Source organism: Polypterus senegalus, chromosome 8, assembly GCF_016835505.1.
Source record: "Polypterus senegalus isolate Bchr_013 chromosome 8, ASM1683550v1, whole genome shotgun sequence".
Taxonomy (NCBI): domain Eukaryota; kingdom Metazoa; phylum Chordata; class Cladistia; order Polypteriformes; family Polypteridae; genus Polypterus; species Polypterus senegalus.
The window spans coordinates 141,713,097-141,729,684 of NC_053161.1; the positions used below are offsets into that span (position 1 = coordinate 141,713,097).

Sequence of the window (16,588 nt, forward strand, 5' to 3'; positions counted from 1 at the left end):
TCTTACTGTTGTACTCTCGCTTACAGGCAGAGCAAGAGATACGGAGCTAGAAATACCAGCAGAATACTTAAATAAAGACACTGGTATAGATAACTTAATTGAAATACTCGATAGGGTATTTGTGAAGTTGGAAAAAGACCGCACTTATGAGGCATACTCGTCCTTTGATGTAACACGGGAAGGTTCAGTTTCGATAGCAGATGACATTGTGAAGTTTGAACAATGATATAATCGGTGGTGGTTCCAGACAAGATTTACCAGGGGGGACAGTGTTTTTTCATGGGGGCACAGAACATCACCGTAAGTAATTCATTAAAATGTTATCTCTTCAGCACAGGGGCCATAACAGGGGCCAGGGCCAGGGCCAGTTCTACAGGGGCACTGGCCCCTGTTGGCCCCCGTACAAACCTGCCTATGTGATATAATCGTATGCGGAAATACGACATGACTCTTCCAGATGCTTTCAAACTGCTTGATAGTGCTTGTCTAGAGATTAAAGACAAACAGTTGGCCCTAACTGCGTGCTCAAGCTTAACTTTTTCCTCGATGAAACGGCGTTAAAGGGCATCTTCGGTGAGAAAACGGCGGTTGCCTGCGTTTCCACTGGGATACAAATGAAACCCAATGCAGCTTATTTTACGGATAAAAAACATAATATGTTGCGGTATCAGAAGAACCGTTCAAAATTGTCATTACCTGATACAAATCCACTTGACAGGTTCGGCAGAACCCGAGCTGAAAGTGAACAAATGAACCTTACAGACGGTAATGATTGTACTGAACAATGTAACATTACACTGTATTCAAATGAATCTGCCTCAGATTCTCAGATTTTTGTTCTTGAATCTTTGGGGTCTGCAGTAATGAAATCTGCATGCACTCGACCTGTTTGTTGGGAAAAGTGGCTTGACAGTTTTGTGAGTGAGCTCAGTCAGAATGAAGCCGACAAGTTCATTTATGTAAGAACCAAGCTGTAGATCTGTTAAATTTGGTGATGGAAAGATTGTGCAGGCTACTAAAAGAATTTAAATTGCGGGTAAAATTGGACACACCAAATGCAACATTGAAACAGAAGTGATCTCCGCAGATATTGCATTGCTCTTAAGCAAAACATCTTTAAAGAGAGCTGGAGCTATGCTTGACATTGAAAATGACAGAGCAGTAATGTTTAAACAGCCAATTAAGCTTGAACCGAATATTTCTGGACATTATTGTATAAACATCCTAGATAAGGACAAGCATGTAGCAGTTCATGAAAATTAAACTTTGACAGTCACAAAACATATGACAAAAGAGCAGATGCAAAAAATGATGTTAAAGCTTCACAAGCAGTTTGGACATGCTTCAGTTGATAAGCTACAGAAACTGTTGCATAGTCTGGTAATAAAGACACAGAATGCATATCGCTTTTACAGCTAATTGTGAACACTTGTGAAACATGCTTGAAGTACAGTTAAGTCTCCTAAACCAACTGTGGGCTTGTCAGTGGCCTCAAGGTATAATGAGCTATTGCTATGGACGTACATGAACTTGAACCAAATGTGTGGTATCTCCACGTAACTGATCATTTCACATGTTTTAGTGCAAGGAAGCATTGTGACTTCAAAGAAATCTTCTGAAATTGTTAAGCATTTTATCCACACATGGATAAGTATTCAAGGACCACCACAAAAATATATAGTTACAATGGACGAGAATTTAACAACGAAGAAATGAGAGAGTTGGCTGAAAATTTTAATATACAAATAAAGACAGCAGCAGCGTACAGCCCATGGAGTAAATGGGCTTTTAGAAAGATACAACCAAAAACTGTCAGAAATCCTTTTGAAGGTTAAAAAAGGTAATGCATGTGACTGGAAAATTGCATTAGACTGGGCCTTCATGGTGAAGAATAGTATGCACAATGTACATGGCTATAGTCCATATCAACTTTTGTTTGGGCAAAACCGAACTTTGCCTTCTATACTAATTGACAAGCCGCCAGCCCTTGAAGGAACCACAATGAGTGTTTGGGTTGGACAGCATATTACAGCTTTGAATGCAGCTCATAAAGCATTTGCAGAAGCTGAATGTTCTGACAGGATACGCAGAGCTCTTCGAAAACAGCTGCACTCTATAGATGAGAAGTACAAGACTAGAGACAAAGGATACTATAAATGAGTTGACTGTGCAGAATGGAAAGGTCCTGGAGTTGTCATTGGATAAGATGGTATGGTAGTTTTTGTAAGACATGCAGGTGTTTCTGTATGTGTGCATCCCTCAAGAAACAAACAATTTCTCCACAGGTCTGAATTCCACAGAAAATGTCAAAGAAAAGACAGAAAATGATTTGGTTAACAAAGACAATGAAAAAGACATAGATTAAACCGAGGATATCGACAGTGACAAAGAACCTCTTAACGAGGAAACAGAGGATATTCGCAACCTTCAAGAAACTTGCAGTTTGTACTGAAACCAGGCCAAACTATCAAATACACTGACAGAGACAGTGGAGTCCAGCATAAAGAGGAAATTCTTGGACGAACAAGAAAAGGCAGATGTAAATATGGAAACTGGTACAAAGTGCGCTTCACTGAGCCTGATGAGCTTGTTTGGAGCAGAAGCTGAGCTGATTTTTCAAGAGATGATGGTCTTAATATTGAATGAAAGAACAATATGCAGCAGTTTTCTTCCTAATGAAGATATGCTTGAGATCAAGGACGTGTCTTTTGATACTGCTAAACAAGAGGAACTCTGTAATTGGAAGTACAACATAGTTTTTGAAGAAACTCCAGATCTAGGGCAAAAGTGTGCTTCAACAAGATGGGTATATGCGCCCTGAAAAGACACCAGCAGGTATAATGCCTAAAGTTCAACTTGTGGCTACAGTTTTGAGGAATTTGGTAGGGATGAGCTTCCAAACGATTCACCATGTTCTTCTGGATCTTTAAGAGTGCTTCTTGCGGTCAGAAGCAAAGGAATTTACACTTCATAGATATTACATTTGCATACTTGCAAGGAATAACTGTCTCGAGATATTTATATTCAACCTCCAATTGAAGCTAAATGTAAAGGAATATTGTGGAAACTAAAAAAGTGTGTTTATGGACTTGCAGATGTGTCACTCTACTTTTACAACAAAGTGAAAGAAGCCATTGTCGCATGCGGCTGGGGGTGGAGCCCAGCCGGGACGCCCAGGAGGACCGGAGGAGGGCTTGTACCTCCTCCAGACCGCGAGGGGGCGACCGCCCTGGTTGTGTTGGGGGCCATGGGTAGAGGGCTTGGAAGCCCAACCCTGTAGGGACCCGTGGCCACCACCAGGCGGCGCCCCGGTGCCTGAACAATCCTGGACCTCAGCACTTCCGCCACACCAGGAAGTGCTGGGGGAAAGAGGAGCAGGGACATCCGAAGGGCTTCCGGGTGCGCAGCCGGCACTTCCGCCACACTGGGGCGTGTCTGCGGAGGAATGCCAGGAAGCAGCTGGAGCCCATCCGGGTTCCTATATAAGGGGCCGCCTCCCTTCATTCAAGGGCAGAAGTCGGGTGGAAGAAGGACGGAGCTGGAGAGAGGACTGGAGGCGGCCAGAAAGGCACTTGGACTGTGAGGCCTGGACTTTGGGGGATCAGTGCTGGAGGCACTGGGACGTGCACTGACTTGGTTGTAAATATAAATTGTAAATAAACCTGTGTTGGGTGCAAAAACGATGTCCGTCTGTCTGTGTCCGGGCCAAGTTCCACACCATAAAAAACACAGGGGGAATAACGTCACTAGTAGATCCTCCTGTTTTCTACTGTTAGATGAACATGGCAGTGTAACCGGAGTTCTTGCTTCTCATGTTGATGATTTTATTTTGGGGCCTCAAAGCACTTTGCAGAAACTGAAATTCCTTATTTAAAATCTGTGTTCCAAATTGGACGTGAGAAGCATAATATTTTTTGTTTTGTCGGCACACAGGTGAATTCTTCTGGTGGATTTATACAGTTACAGCAGGAAACCTACATAAAAAACTCTGTCCCATTCCTATAGACTCTACAACAGCCCTGCAACGGGCAGCACCACTTACAAACACATAAACTGATCAGCTGAAATCAAAAATAGGTCAGCTTCTATGGGTTGCTTGGCAAACCAGGCCAAACATGATGTTTGATGCTTGCAGCCCAGCATTCAACTTGAAGTATGCTACAGTATAAAACATCCATGAAAAAAACAAAATAGTGAGGACACTGAAGTCTGAACATATTACATTAAAATTTCAACATTTAGGCTATGATGACTTATTAAAACTGGTCCTGCTTAGTAATGCTTCTCTTGGGAATTTGGCTGATGGTGGTATCCAAGGTGAACCCTTCTTAATATTAATGGGCGAAGGAGATAAATTCTCACCACTCTGTTGGCAATCTAAAAGGATAAGAAGGATTGTTTGGAGCACTCTTGCAGGACAAACACTTGCTTTGGCAGATGGAATTGACAATGCAATGTTTCTTGCAACTCTTTTTTCAGAACTACATAAAAGTTGTGCAGACAGATACACTTTGCCTATTACTTGCATCACTGACAACTACTCTCTTGTGAATGCCATCAAATCTACAAAATGTGTCACAGAAAGAAGACTGAGATTGTAGCTCAGCTCTATAAAAGAACTCTTACACTCTGGAAGAATAGGCCAAATACTTTGGTCAACTACAAAGGAGCAGTTGTCTGACTGTTTGACAAAAAGGGTACATCTGCCTGAATGCTGGTGAAAGCTTTGAGTGACGGGGTATGGCACATAAAATAAAAGATTTACATGTTTATATTCTCAAAAAAAAAAGAGGGGAGATTGTTAAGTTTATAATTATGGTAAACATAGTACGACTGAATTATTGTTGTTGTCCCCTTTAAGACATTGTAGCTTCCTTGTGGGCAAGCGCTGATGTTGTTAGTTTTTTGATGTTTGTATTGCATCTATAAAAAAAAAAAGAGTAGAGAAGAGTGTCCTTTTCCCTAATACAGATATGAATGTTTATTCTAATATTTAATTAATTATATCTTGTCATATTTTTAAAAAGTTTTGAACAGATCCTCTAAGTGAGATTTATTCCCCAATTTCAGTTAACTACTGTAGATGTATAGAACATCAGTTAACCACTGACTTAGAGCAGGTGGGCTAGGATCCTTCCAGATAAGACAAAATAAATCTAAGCGATAATAGTATGGTATAAGCAATTACAATTAATTTGTGCTTCTCCACTTTAAGCCCATCTGGGAGTACACCAAACATGGGTGTTAATGGGTTAGGAGTGATTGTGACACCAAGGCTGTCTGATGCTGATTGAGTCTTCAGGGCTGATCAATACTGTGTCTGAAATAGAAATGGGTGGGAGGTGAGAAAATTGAGCAGGTTTATTTTAGCAAAGTTTCGGCTTTGAAAGTGGGGGAAAAATTGTGTTGATGGGAAGCTAAATTTGAAGTTTAATTGTTCATAGGATGCAAAGACATCATCTATATACAAATCTCTTAAGTGTTTTAATCCGGGACATTTTCCAAATATCAAATACTATTTAGGTTTGCAAGGGCAGAAAAGAGCTGGATGACTGGATAGACAGATAAATAGATAGATAAAAAATAAAGATCTATCTATCTATTTGTCCCTAGGGGGAAATTCAACTTTTTACAGATGCTCTTTAAATAAGCAAATAAATAAATACACACACAAACACTTTGGTCTAAACATACCTGTACACCTGAATGACTATAAAGCAAGAAAATTAAACAAGAACAAAAACAAAAGTTCTGACTTGGCTGTCACACTCACAGTGCGGTACTGTCAAATCTTGAATAGAACCTCTTACAGTTAGACAGAAAATCTGTGTTAAGGGTATTAATGAAAGCATCCTTACTTTCTCCACAACAGTCTGATATGGCAATGCATCTTGTCACTTGAAACAAACTGCAGAGTTTTATTTGGACTGCACAAAAGATTGTAGGTCTGAAAATGGACTAATTTGAGGTCCTGCATACATTACGGTTCAGGAAGCATACCAGAAATAGAATCAAACACTACACTCACCCAGGCAACCATCTCTTTCAGTTATTATCATTAAGGAAATGATATCAGTCACTAAAGGCAAGAACAACTAAATATACAAAATGTCTTTCCTCCTGCAGTCACCATGGTTAAACACCGCCTCTGATTAATATGACTGTTCCTGATTTCTAAACTCCTCTACCCAATCTAAATTATGGTTATTTTATAAGGATTTACTTGACATATTACTGAGCAGAATTGCAATTCTATTTTAGTATATTGTTTTATATATTTATGTTTTGTGCAATATATTTTCACTACTAGTGTATTTAATGTTGTGATGGTGTCATGTATTGTATATTACAGTATGTTGTTTAATGCATATCTCATTAATATTAAAACAAGGATGAAAAAACACCATCTATAACTGAATCTGGTAAAAATTGATTTTCTTCTTATCCCAGTTTATCCATCTATTTGGATATTCAGCTTGGCTCATTATCACTAACTCACGCTATGTCTGTATGCAGCCTTGTGGAAGTGATCAATGACCAGCAGTCCTTCAAGGACCAGGTTGCTGCAGTCTCCCAGTTTTGCAGATTCACTCTGTACTTTATCCGCCTGATCAAACCAAATTGATGCTTGCTTACAGAGTTGTCAATGGGTCAGCACATACATATATGGAAACACTTGTGCAGTGCTATACCCCACCCACGACTCAGGTCTGCTGATGAATGGTGTCTGGTTATTTATATTTATTTATTTGGCCAACGCCTTTATCCAAAGCAATTTACAACATTTAAAATACAATTGGTAACATTACTTTTCTTTTTCCAACAGGATTAAAGCCAGGTGAGGTGACCTGCTCTTGATCACAGTGTGAGTGGCAGGATTTGAACCCACAACCTCAGGTTTTGAAGTACAAAGCCTTAACCACTATGCCACACTGATGATGCTACATCTGCATGGCATCATATCTCAATCCAAATTCCTTTCATGGATGGCTCCAGTGGAATGAACTGCCTGTCTCAAAATTCTACATCCCTCAATGTGTTTAAAGACTCTCTTGTTGGGTGAATTCCTGTCTAACTGATATTACCTGCTGGTCGTATTGTCTAGGAATTGTAACTTGCTTGTATTTTGTTATGAGCTCTTCACTTGTGGTGATCAATTTTTGTAACCTTGTCCTGTAATACTTGTTCCCAAACAGTCCCTCAGACTGATGTTTACTTCATTGTGTTGCCTTTTTTGTAAGTCTCTCTACATAAAAGCTTCTGCTCAGCAAATAAATTTAAATGTCAATTGTAATTATCTGTATTAAAAAAGTAAGGATAGATAGATACTTTATTAATCCCAAGGGGAAATATATAATCTCTTGTTAAATTTAAATACTAAATAGTTTCACTGCATGGCTATTTTAGTGCCAACATGAAAACAGCTAAACACAAAATCCCTCATCAAGAATGCACCAAGCTGCCTTTTTGCTTAAGATTATTTGAAAAGTACTGTACAGTAAACCGTCCTGTGTGAGGCACAGAAAAAGAAATGGACTCATTCACTATTCCCATAACCATATACAATTTAATAATCAAAAAAACATTCTACCGTGCAGTGTTCCCCGTTTCATAACATTTGATTTTCGGACGTTCCGCTTCCAGACAAGATTTCCATGCAGAGTCCTGTGCTTTTTCGTTCTCACTGCTTTCAAACAGCGGTCGCCTGAGCGGGAATATGCAAGCAGTGCGGCCCACACACCTTGCTACTTGCCATAGCGACTAACCCCGCCCTCCTCCGATTCCCGCGCAACGTTTCCTTCCTTATTAGGTCAACAGAATGCAGACGCAGTGTGCGCGTCACTTTTGCATATAAATAAGTTTGATTGAAGAAAATGGAGGCGTGGGAATGGCGCATGCGTATATCATAACAATTTACTATTTTTCAGACAGGGCAAGTGAGACATCAACAACCGAGTGATCTCCGGCTGAATTGCGGCGCAGGCTGGCATTGTGAGTAGTGTTCTAAGTTCTTGTAAACTACCGCGAGTATCCCTGGACGGCCGGGTATTTCTTTTTGACGAAAATAATAAAAGCAACTTTTAGCGACGGGTAAGTTAATGTCCAAACTTGTGATTTTGCTCCAATAAGTGTGTAGAGAGTGGGAGACAGCGCTGTTATCGCAATGCATTTGTGAACTTGACGATGGGCTTTGTGTTGCACTGTAATTTTTTTAAGAAATGTACCGCAAGCACGTGTAATCTTTCAAGTCCGTTCAGCGAAAACGTGTTCCGGGAGTACAATAACAAGTAAAAAATAACTAATTTTTTGCTTAATGGAGGAAGGCATTTTGTTCGGTTAAGGTTTCACTTTTGATTAACGGGACTTTAAAGGGTGCTCGTTGCCTTTGCACTGTTTTGGTCGCGACTGGGCCACTTTTTTGCATCAACTAGAGTGTACTTTCTGTTTGTACGATTAAGTCTACATCACGTATTTTTATATAGACTCATAATTCGAGGAGGTAATCTACCTGAACAACTTGTATCGCCCGCTGTTTTGCACCATGCGCGTCAAAAATAAAAGAGGAGGAGGAGTAAGCGTCTGCTTTTATTATTTTGGCTGCCCGAGCTTCTCGTCTTGTCCAACATCACTGTGTAGGTGCGGTGGTGACAGTTTACAAATGAGACCTTTTTGAAGACCGGAGGCGCCATACGTTCCTCGCGATGACTATCGAACTTTGCCCGCCTCGGCACTCTCGTCATCACCGGTGTATCTTGTCGCTGTAATCGAGCGAAGTACTGCGACAGTCCTGTGGTCTCTCCGAGGGTGCTGCACAAGTTATTTTATTTCATAAATCTGGCACGTGCTGACCAAAAGAGAAATGCTAAAGACCGAACGCACAGAAATGGAGCGCAACTATTCGGTTACAGTGCGCGCGTGCGTCTCCGGTATGCTGTGCGTGGTGCAGTCCGCTGCGCTTTAAATGATGATGGCGTCTCGTCGGAACGGTGAAACGCGGGAGGGGGCGCGTGAAGTGGAAAACGTGAGTGTGGTGAGGTTAACGCATTGTTTTGGGGTGCTCACACCTCACTCAACGTCCCCCCTTGAGTAAACACTATTGTTTTATTTTGTTTGTAATGGCTTTAAAACCATGCTTCGGTCTCTCATTCAGCGTCGCAGGACAAGCCTCCGGCGCCCTCATTCTACCCACTTTTTGTATGGCGCTGAAGGGGGGGGGGTTCCCGCTAAGGCCGCGCATCTCCCGGTGTTTGAAGCAGACGACATCACATTTTGTCGTTCAGTGGGGGACCGTTCGCTGGAAGCGGCAGTTCAAGGCTCCAGGTTGCCTGTACGGGACTGTGACTCTCATTGTGTAGCAGGAGGCCAGCGCATCTTCCTCCTTTGAAGTGAGACGGCAGTTGCCATGTTGGAGTGACGTCAGACTGGCGTTCAGGTAGCTTGTGCAGGGCTGATCTGATGGTCCTCCGAAACGATTCGAATCCGCTTCCGATGTCTTGTTTAATTTCAGAGTCTGCAGTTGAATTCTCGTAGTCCAGCGCCGTGGCGGTAAACGACAATGAAAACTTCATACTGCGAGCACGTGCTTGGATCGACTGTGGAGGGGCAGCCCACACGCACATGCTGCACTGTTTAATGCGGCACCAGGTGTCGCATCACCACATTAGTTTCATCTGTCCCCATGAGGACTCGATTACATTCAAATTGAGTTTTGTGTCATTAATTCAACTACAATATTCTTCATACATATTTTTGCTTATTGGGTAAACTTGAAGATGCTTCCTTATAACGTGTGTGCTGAGTCTTTGCACTCAGATTGCGTTGACTGACCATGTAGTAATTTAGAGAGTGCTAAAGTGTATCAGAGTTTTGCCATTCTAATGGGTGTATGTTTATTTATGTGGATATGTCCATCTAGAAGGCGCTTCATTACGTCTATCTGCCTAATTCCAATTTGCCTTTAGAAAAGCCTGATGTCTACAGAAGCTGTTGAAGGTAACATCGTGTACGCGTGCGCTTCGATCGTTTAGTGACGGCTAGTGAGAGACACGGAAAGGACATCCATGTCTCGCAAGTCAAGTTGCAGGAACTGGACAAAAGTTATTGGTATACATTTAAACCAGCATGTTGTGAAGGGTACATTTAATTGTCCCTGTTTAGGGTGACGGAGTCGGGGCGTAAGGCAAAAACAATCTTGGCGCACTATGCTGTAGGCCAGTGTTTCCCAGCCTCGGTCCTGGGGACACACTGTGGCTGCTGGTTTTTGTTCCAACCAGCTTCTGTTTTTAATTGGACTCCTAGGCTAATTAAGTGATGTGTTATTTCCAAAGTTCTGTGTTTTTGGAGCAATGTAGAAATTAGAAAACTTAAGTTTGGGATATATATATATATATATATATATATATATATATATATATATATATATATTATAATATTAAAATGTACCAAGCAGTTATATGGGAATAATGTATTTTTTTTTTCTCTTTAACAATATTTTCATCTTGATTTTCATTCTACTTTTCTAGGTGTTCTAATTGTTTTAATTAATCCATTATTTGCTAATTAGTGGGGTTGATGCTAAAGTAGTTGCAGCCTTTGATTATTCAATGTTTTGCCAGTGTGACTGCTCAATTTTTAATAGTCATTAATAAGATACAACAAAGGGGGAAAGACTGCACAGAGGGCAAAATATAATGAAATCAACCAAAGAGAGTCGAGCATTTAAATCTATAGCAAAAGCAGAAATATTTCTAAATGTCTTATAAATGTAAAAATCATACTGCTGTGCTTTTCTGAATGTAGTGTAAAAGAAAAATAATACCAGTTAATTAAATTAGATCAGTGTTATCAGGTGTTTTCACTGATTGGGAATCTGGTTGGAACAAAAACCTGCAGCCACAGGTGGTCCCTAGGACCGACGTTGAGAAAGCACCTTCACTTGGGTGTGAATATTTTTAAGCTGCTTTTAGGCTCTCTGTTGTACTCCACTATTAGTTGTCACTGCAGTTTCATACTCTGTACAGGTTGTCATCAAGGTTCTTTTAATCATCGCAGGACCATTGTTGGCTGGAAGTATGGGAGGTGACTCATTCTCTATACCCTTGTCATGAGCGAAGAACAGAGTGGAGGTTCCTGATGTGCTTTTGCTGGCATATTTAACCCATTCCCAAAACACATTTTAAAGTCATTGTTTTGTGTTTTTTTTTCTCGAAGGATATGGAATATAATGCACCAATGCTACCTGTTTGCTTGGCATTGCTTACACATGATACTATCACTTATTGAGTAGGCAGGTATGTGGGAAAGGTATCTTTCAGGTACATAAAACAGACACTTCACAAAGTACATTTTAAAGTCAATATTTCTGAAGTTCAGGTCTGAAATGAGATAATACATATAAAATGAATGCAGATTATTGCTTTTAATCCAAAATTCTTTTTACTTGTATATTAATTTCAAATTGTGTATATATATTGTGTGTGTCTCCTTTCATCAACACCAAGTCTTTGCTAACCTAGAATTTAAAACCCTGGCATTTTACTAATTACCTTTTCACCATTTTAGGTCATTCATTGCATTTCAGCTTATTAAATCTGAAGAAAAACTGAGGTGTTCTAAAACTTTTGACTAGTAGTGTATACAGTATATGATATTTGTGGTTATTTAAAATTTTTAAAGTATGCTGGTTTGATTCAATTGAATTGCCTTTTGTAGCCTGTTGCTACTGTCTATTAACAGGAGGACAAACCTGTTTCAAAACAAGGGCATCTCTTGGAAAAGTTGGAAAAATTCAATGAACTTTGATATAGTAAAACCTTTAGTATGCCAATCATTAACTTTTTTGGAACATCAGTTAAGAAAAAGCCATTAGTAAAATCAGAAATGGGTTCAAGCCTGGCAGAGAAAAGACCATTGCAATGGAAAAGCGAAGAATGTTTAATTTTCTAATTCATTAGAAAGTCTGAATTTCCTAAATAAAGCTGGATAAATCCACTATATTCCAGAATAGATTCATGTGCCCATTATAACAATAAATAAATTTTATATGTACCTCAATATGTTACTGAATGTTTCCTGTAAAGCATCATCCTAAAATATGCAGAGTTTTGTAATGCACAAATCACATCTACATGGCTAGTCTCTTATTTTATTTTAATGAGTGTAGGGCAGTTTTGTTATTTTGTTTACATTACGTGGAACATCGGTGGTTACCATAATACAGCATACCATAATATCCATCTTTGGTAGGCCATATTGATTTATTGTGAGTTAAGCATTTTAAATGCAACTGTAGTGTATCTGAACATTTACCCATTCACTGTTTGATATTTCTTTCCATTTATTTTTTAACCATCTTGGCCAGTTAAGTATTACAGGGAGTTGTTCCCTGCTACATCAAGACAAAATGCAGGAAGCAACATTGGATGTGGTTTCACTTCATTGTTATAGTACCATCATGTACACATCTACAGTTGGTCATACTATGCCAATCTAGACTTGTCAAGTAACTTATCGTATACATCTAAGAGAGGGAAAAATGGTGTGCCTGATAAAATGTAGTGGTTAATATACAAACTCCACACCCAGGTTCTGACCCAGAACTTTGCAGCTTTAACTTAATGCTACTAATTCAAGGCAAAAATAATTGTTAATATGCAGATAGGGAGAAATTGCCAGATGAACACTGTATGCTAAATATATCTATGGGTCTAGGTGAGCTAACAAGAGGTTAGGTATGGAGGGTTTCTCCCAAGAATAACTCAACAAAAGCTGGACTTTACACATTCATACATATCTTTTAAACAGTGTGTGCATTGACTGTTATTTCATTTGATCAATCCACCACAACATATTGTGTGTTTACATGCATGCACAGAACTGGGGGTAAGGGGAGTACCCAGCTCAAGGTAGAATCCTGGTTTCTTAAAAATGTATTTACATGCGGAGAATTGCTTGCATACTGAAGTGATTTTTGCTCCAGGTGGAAGTTTCATTCACACTTTACATAACTGATCTTTTCGTAAATGAGGAGTGGCATTGCACATGTACTTTTTTTTGTTGATCAAACATAGGAAGCTCTGCAGTCTACTTGTGATTTTTACGCTATAGGAAGATAAGTAAATAAATATACAGTGGTGTGCAAAACTATTTGCCCCCTTCCTGATTTCTTATTCTTTTGCATGTTTGTCACTCAAAATGTTTCTGATCATCAAACACATTTAACCATTAGTCAAATATAACACAAGTAAACACAAAATGCAGTTTTTAAATGATCGTTTTTATTATTTAGGGAGAAAAAATCCAAACCTACATGGCCCTGTGTGAAAAAGTATTTGCCCCCTTGTTAAAAAATAACCTAACTGTGGTGTATCACACCTGAGTTCAATTTCCGTAGCCACCCCCAGGCCTGATTACTGCCACACCTGTTTCAATCAAGAAATCGCTTAAATAGCTGCCTGACACAGAGAAGTAGACCAAAAGCACCTCAAAAGCTAGACATCATGCCAAGATCCAAAGAAATTCAGGAACAAATGAGAACAGAAGTAATTGAGATCTATCAGTCTGGTAAAGGTTATAAAGCCATTTCTAAAGCTTTGGGACTCCAGCGAACCACAATGAGAGCCATTATCCACAAATGGCAAAAACATGGAACAGTGGTGAACCTTCCCAGGAGTGGCCGGCCGACCAAAATTACATCAAGAACGCAGAGACAGCTCATCCGAGAGGTCCCAAAAGACCCCAGGACAACGTCTAAAGAACTGCAGGCCTCACTTGCCTCAATTAAGGTTAGTGTTCACGACTCCACCATAAGAAAGAGACTGGGCAAAAACGGCCTGCATGGCAGATTTCCAAGACGCAAACCACTGTTAAGCAAAAAGGACATTAGGGCTCGTCTCAATTTTGCTAAGAAACATCTCAATGATTGCCAAGACTTTTGGGAAAATACCTTGTGGACTGATGAGACAAACGTTGAACTTTTTGGAAGGCAAATGTCCCGTTACATCTGGCGTAAAAGGAACACAGCATTTCAGAAAAAGCACATCATACCAACAATAAAATATGGTGGTGGTAGTGTGATGGTCTGGGGTTGTTTTGCTGCTTTAGGACCTGGAAGGCTTGCTGTGATAGATGGAACCATGAATTCTACTGTCTACCAAAAAATCCTGAAGGAGAATGTCCGCCATCTGTTCGTCAACTCAAGCTGAAGCGATCTTGGGTGCTGCAACAGGACAATGACCCAAAACACACCAGCAAATCCACCTCTGAATGGCTGAAGAAAAACAAAATGAAGACTTTGGAGTGGCCTAGTCAAAGTCCTGACCTGAATCCAATTGTGATGCTATGGCATGACCTTAAAAAGGTGGTTCATGCTAGAAAACCCTCAAATAAAGCTGAATTACAACACTTCTGCAAAGATGAGTGGGCCAAAATTCCTTCAGAGCGCTGTAAAAGACTCATTGCAAGTTATCAAAGCGCTTGATTGCAGTTATTGCTGCGAAGGGTGACCCAACCAGTTGTTATGTTCAGGGGGCAATTACTTTTTCACACAGGGCCATGTAGGTTTGGATTTTTTTTCTCCCTAAATAATAACCATCATTTAAAAACTGCATTTTGTGTTTACTTGTGTTATATTTGACTAATGGTTAAATGTGTTTGATCAGAAACATTTTGTGTGACAAACATGCAAAAGAATAAGAAATCGGGAAGGGGGCAAATAGTTTTTTACACCACTGTAGGTAAATAACATTAATAATTTTTTTTTTTTTAATATGAAGACCATTAAAAAACATAATTGCAAACAGAACTTTGCTTAATACCTTGGTGAGCGCCATAGGCCCTGCTGTTTCATTGAAGGATGCGTGTGTGTGTGGCAGATTCACTGTTAGGATGATGCCCAACCTCTTGCTGCATCCAAACGGTGCCATCTTTCACCTTTACACCTGGTGGAGCTGCATTGTTCTTGTGTGGCTGGATGTTTTTGTTCTCTTTATCCGATATATAATCCTCATCTGAGTTTACCTGTGTTATACCACATCTTTATTTGAAAACTAACAGTGTCAGATTGGGGGGAGCATGAATGTGAGTGAGAGAATAAAACTGAATAATAAAAAAAAAAGCTAAATTTTACAAGTACCATAAATTTACACCGGCTGTTACACACTCAAATCAAATGTATGTTTTTATTCTACAATCTATACTAATAAAAGGCAAAGCCCTCACTCACTCACTCACTCACTGACTCATCACTAATTCTCCAACTTCCCGTGTAGGTAGAAGGCTGAAATTTGGCAGGCTCATTCCTTACAGCTTACTTACAAAAGTTGGGCAGGTTTCATTTCGAAATTCTATGCCTAATGGTCATAACTGGAAGGTATTTTCTCCATTAACCGTAATGGAGTTGAGCTGCAATGGCGTGGGGGGTTTATTCAAGCTTTATGAATAATCGGTTCGCCATCAATAATTGTTTTGGTAAAGCCATCCTCCTTCCATTTTATAATTTTTCCGCCATTAGCCATGATTAAATGAACGGTAAATAAAGTAAGAGCAAAGCGAGCGTGACTTATTTAGGCAGGCATATATATATGACAGCAACACTCATGACAATGTCAATCATGTTACGTTATTATTAAAATGTTTCCTTTTCTTTTTCATTACTTCTTTAACACACTACTTCTCCGCTTGAAGCGGGTATTTTGCTATATATATAATATATGAATTACCTCCAAAGAGCTGAGACTTTTGATATCATGAGCGTGTGTACAAAGGGGTCTCCTGCCCAGCAAAAGTCGAGCAGCCAGCGTGCGTGCATAGCTGTGCCGGCCTTTGAGACGCTGACTGCGCTTCTGCTTTAAGTCAAAGTGAGCACTTTTAATTTTTTTCATCCTCCCCCTGCGCTATAGCCCAGACAAGTGCAAACACAGGACCCCTTTTCTACACCACGGCAAAATAATATTAAGCGATTCACACTTTCTTTTGTGCGTATACGATTATGAGGTCCTAAACTCGGATTATGAATTCACGCACACGAGTGCAGGACTGACAGTGCCATCACAGCCGATTAATGGCGGAGACGTCTCACCAGTCTACACAAGACCCACTGCGACTGTCCCCAAAAGGCGATCATAACGAACACATCTCTCTATACTATATAAAAGAAAAAGGCAACTTTCCTTTCTTTACACCTTTTTTCCTTTTATGCCAAACCAAAGCCTTTCTCTCTTAACACTGCAGAGGACACAAAACTAATTTTCTTTAAATGCCGGTAAGGCACATTACCAGAGGCACAAATTTGAACGTTCACATAGAAAATGTAATTTCTATACCACAGCCGTCGTGTAGCGCCTTTCAAAAGGGATCTACTACCGAGAGATGATCCATATACATTTTAGCTGCTGTTAGTTACTTACCTGTTGTGTTACACCGTCTTTAAAATGTCGTTTACCCACAACCACTCCAGTAGTGCTCAATGTACCTGTACTTCTTAAAACGTCAATGTTTTACTGTTTAATAACTTATAGACTATATTTTATTATTTTTCCCTTGCACTCAGTGACCAAAGCTATACACACACATATAGACACATACAAAC

General features: G+C 39.8%; 1 protein-coding gene and 1 long non-coding RNA gene across 3 annotated transcripts in view; one reads left to right on the forward strand and one right to left on the reverse strand.

Annotated features, from left to right (window-relative positions):
- LOC120534340 overlaps nt 1-7,766 on the reverse strand; it is a 61,265-nt gene extending 53,499 nt beyond the window's left edge. Inside the window, exon 1 of the long non-coding RNA XR_005634728.1 lies at nt 7,592-7,766. This is a non-coding gene — a long non-coding RNA (uncharacterized LOC120534340). The remainder of the gene's footprint in view (nt 1-7,591) is intronic.
- Nucleotides 7,767-7,908: 142 nt separating this feature from the next.
- sinhcaf (SIN3-HDAC complex associated factor) overlaps nt 7,909-16,588 on the forward strand; it is a 33,117-nt gene continuing 24,437 nt past the window's right edge. Inside the window, exon 1 of one of the 2 annotated variants that reach the window (XM_039761858.1) lies at nt 7,909-7,992. The gene's annotated coding sequence lies outside the window, so the exon portion shown is untranslated. Of the gene's footprint in view, nt 8,092-16,588 lie in introns of both variants that reach the window. The other variant, XM_039761857.1, reaches the window with a different exon arrangement.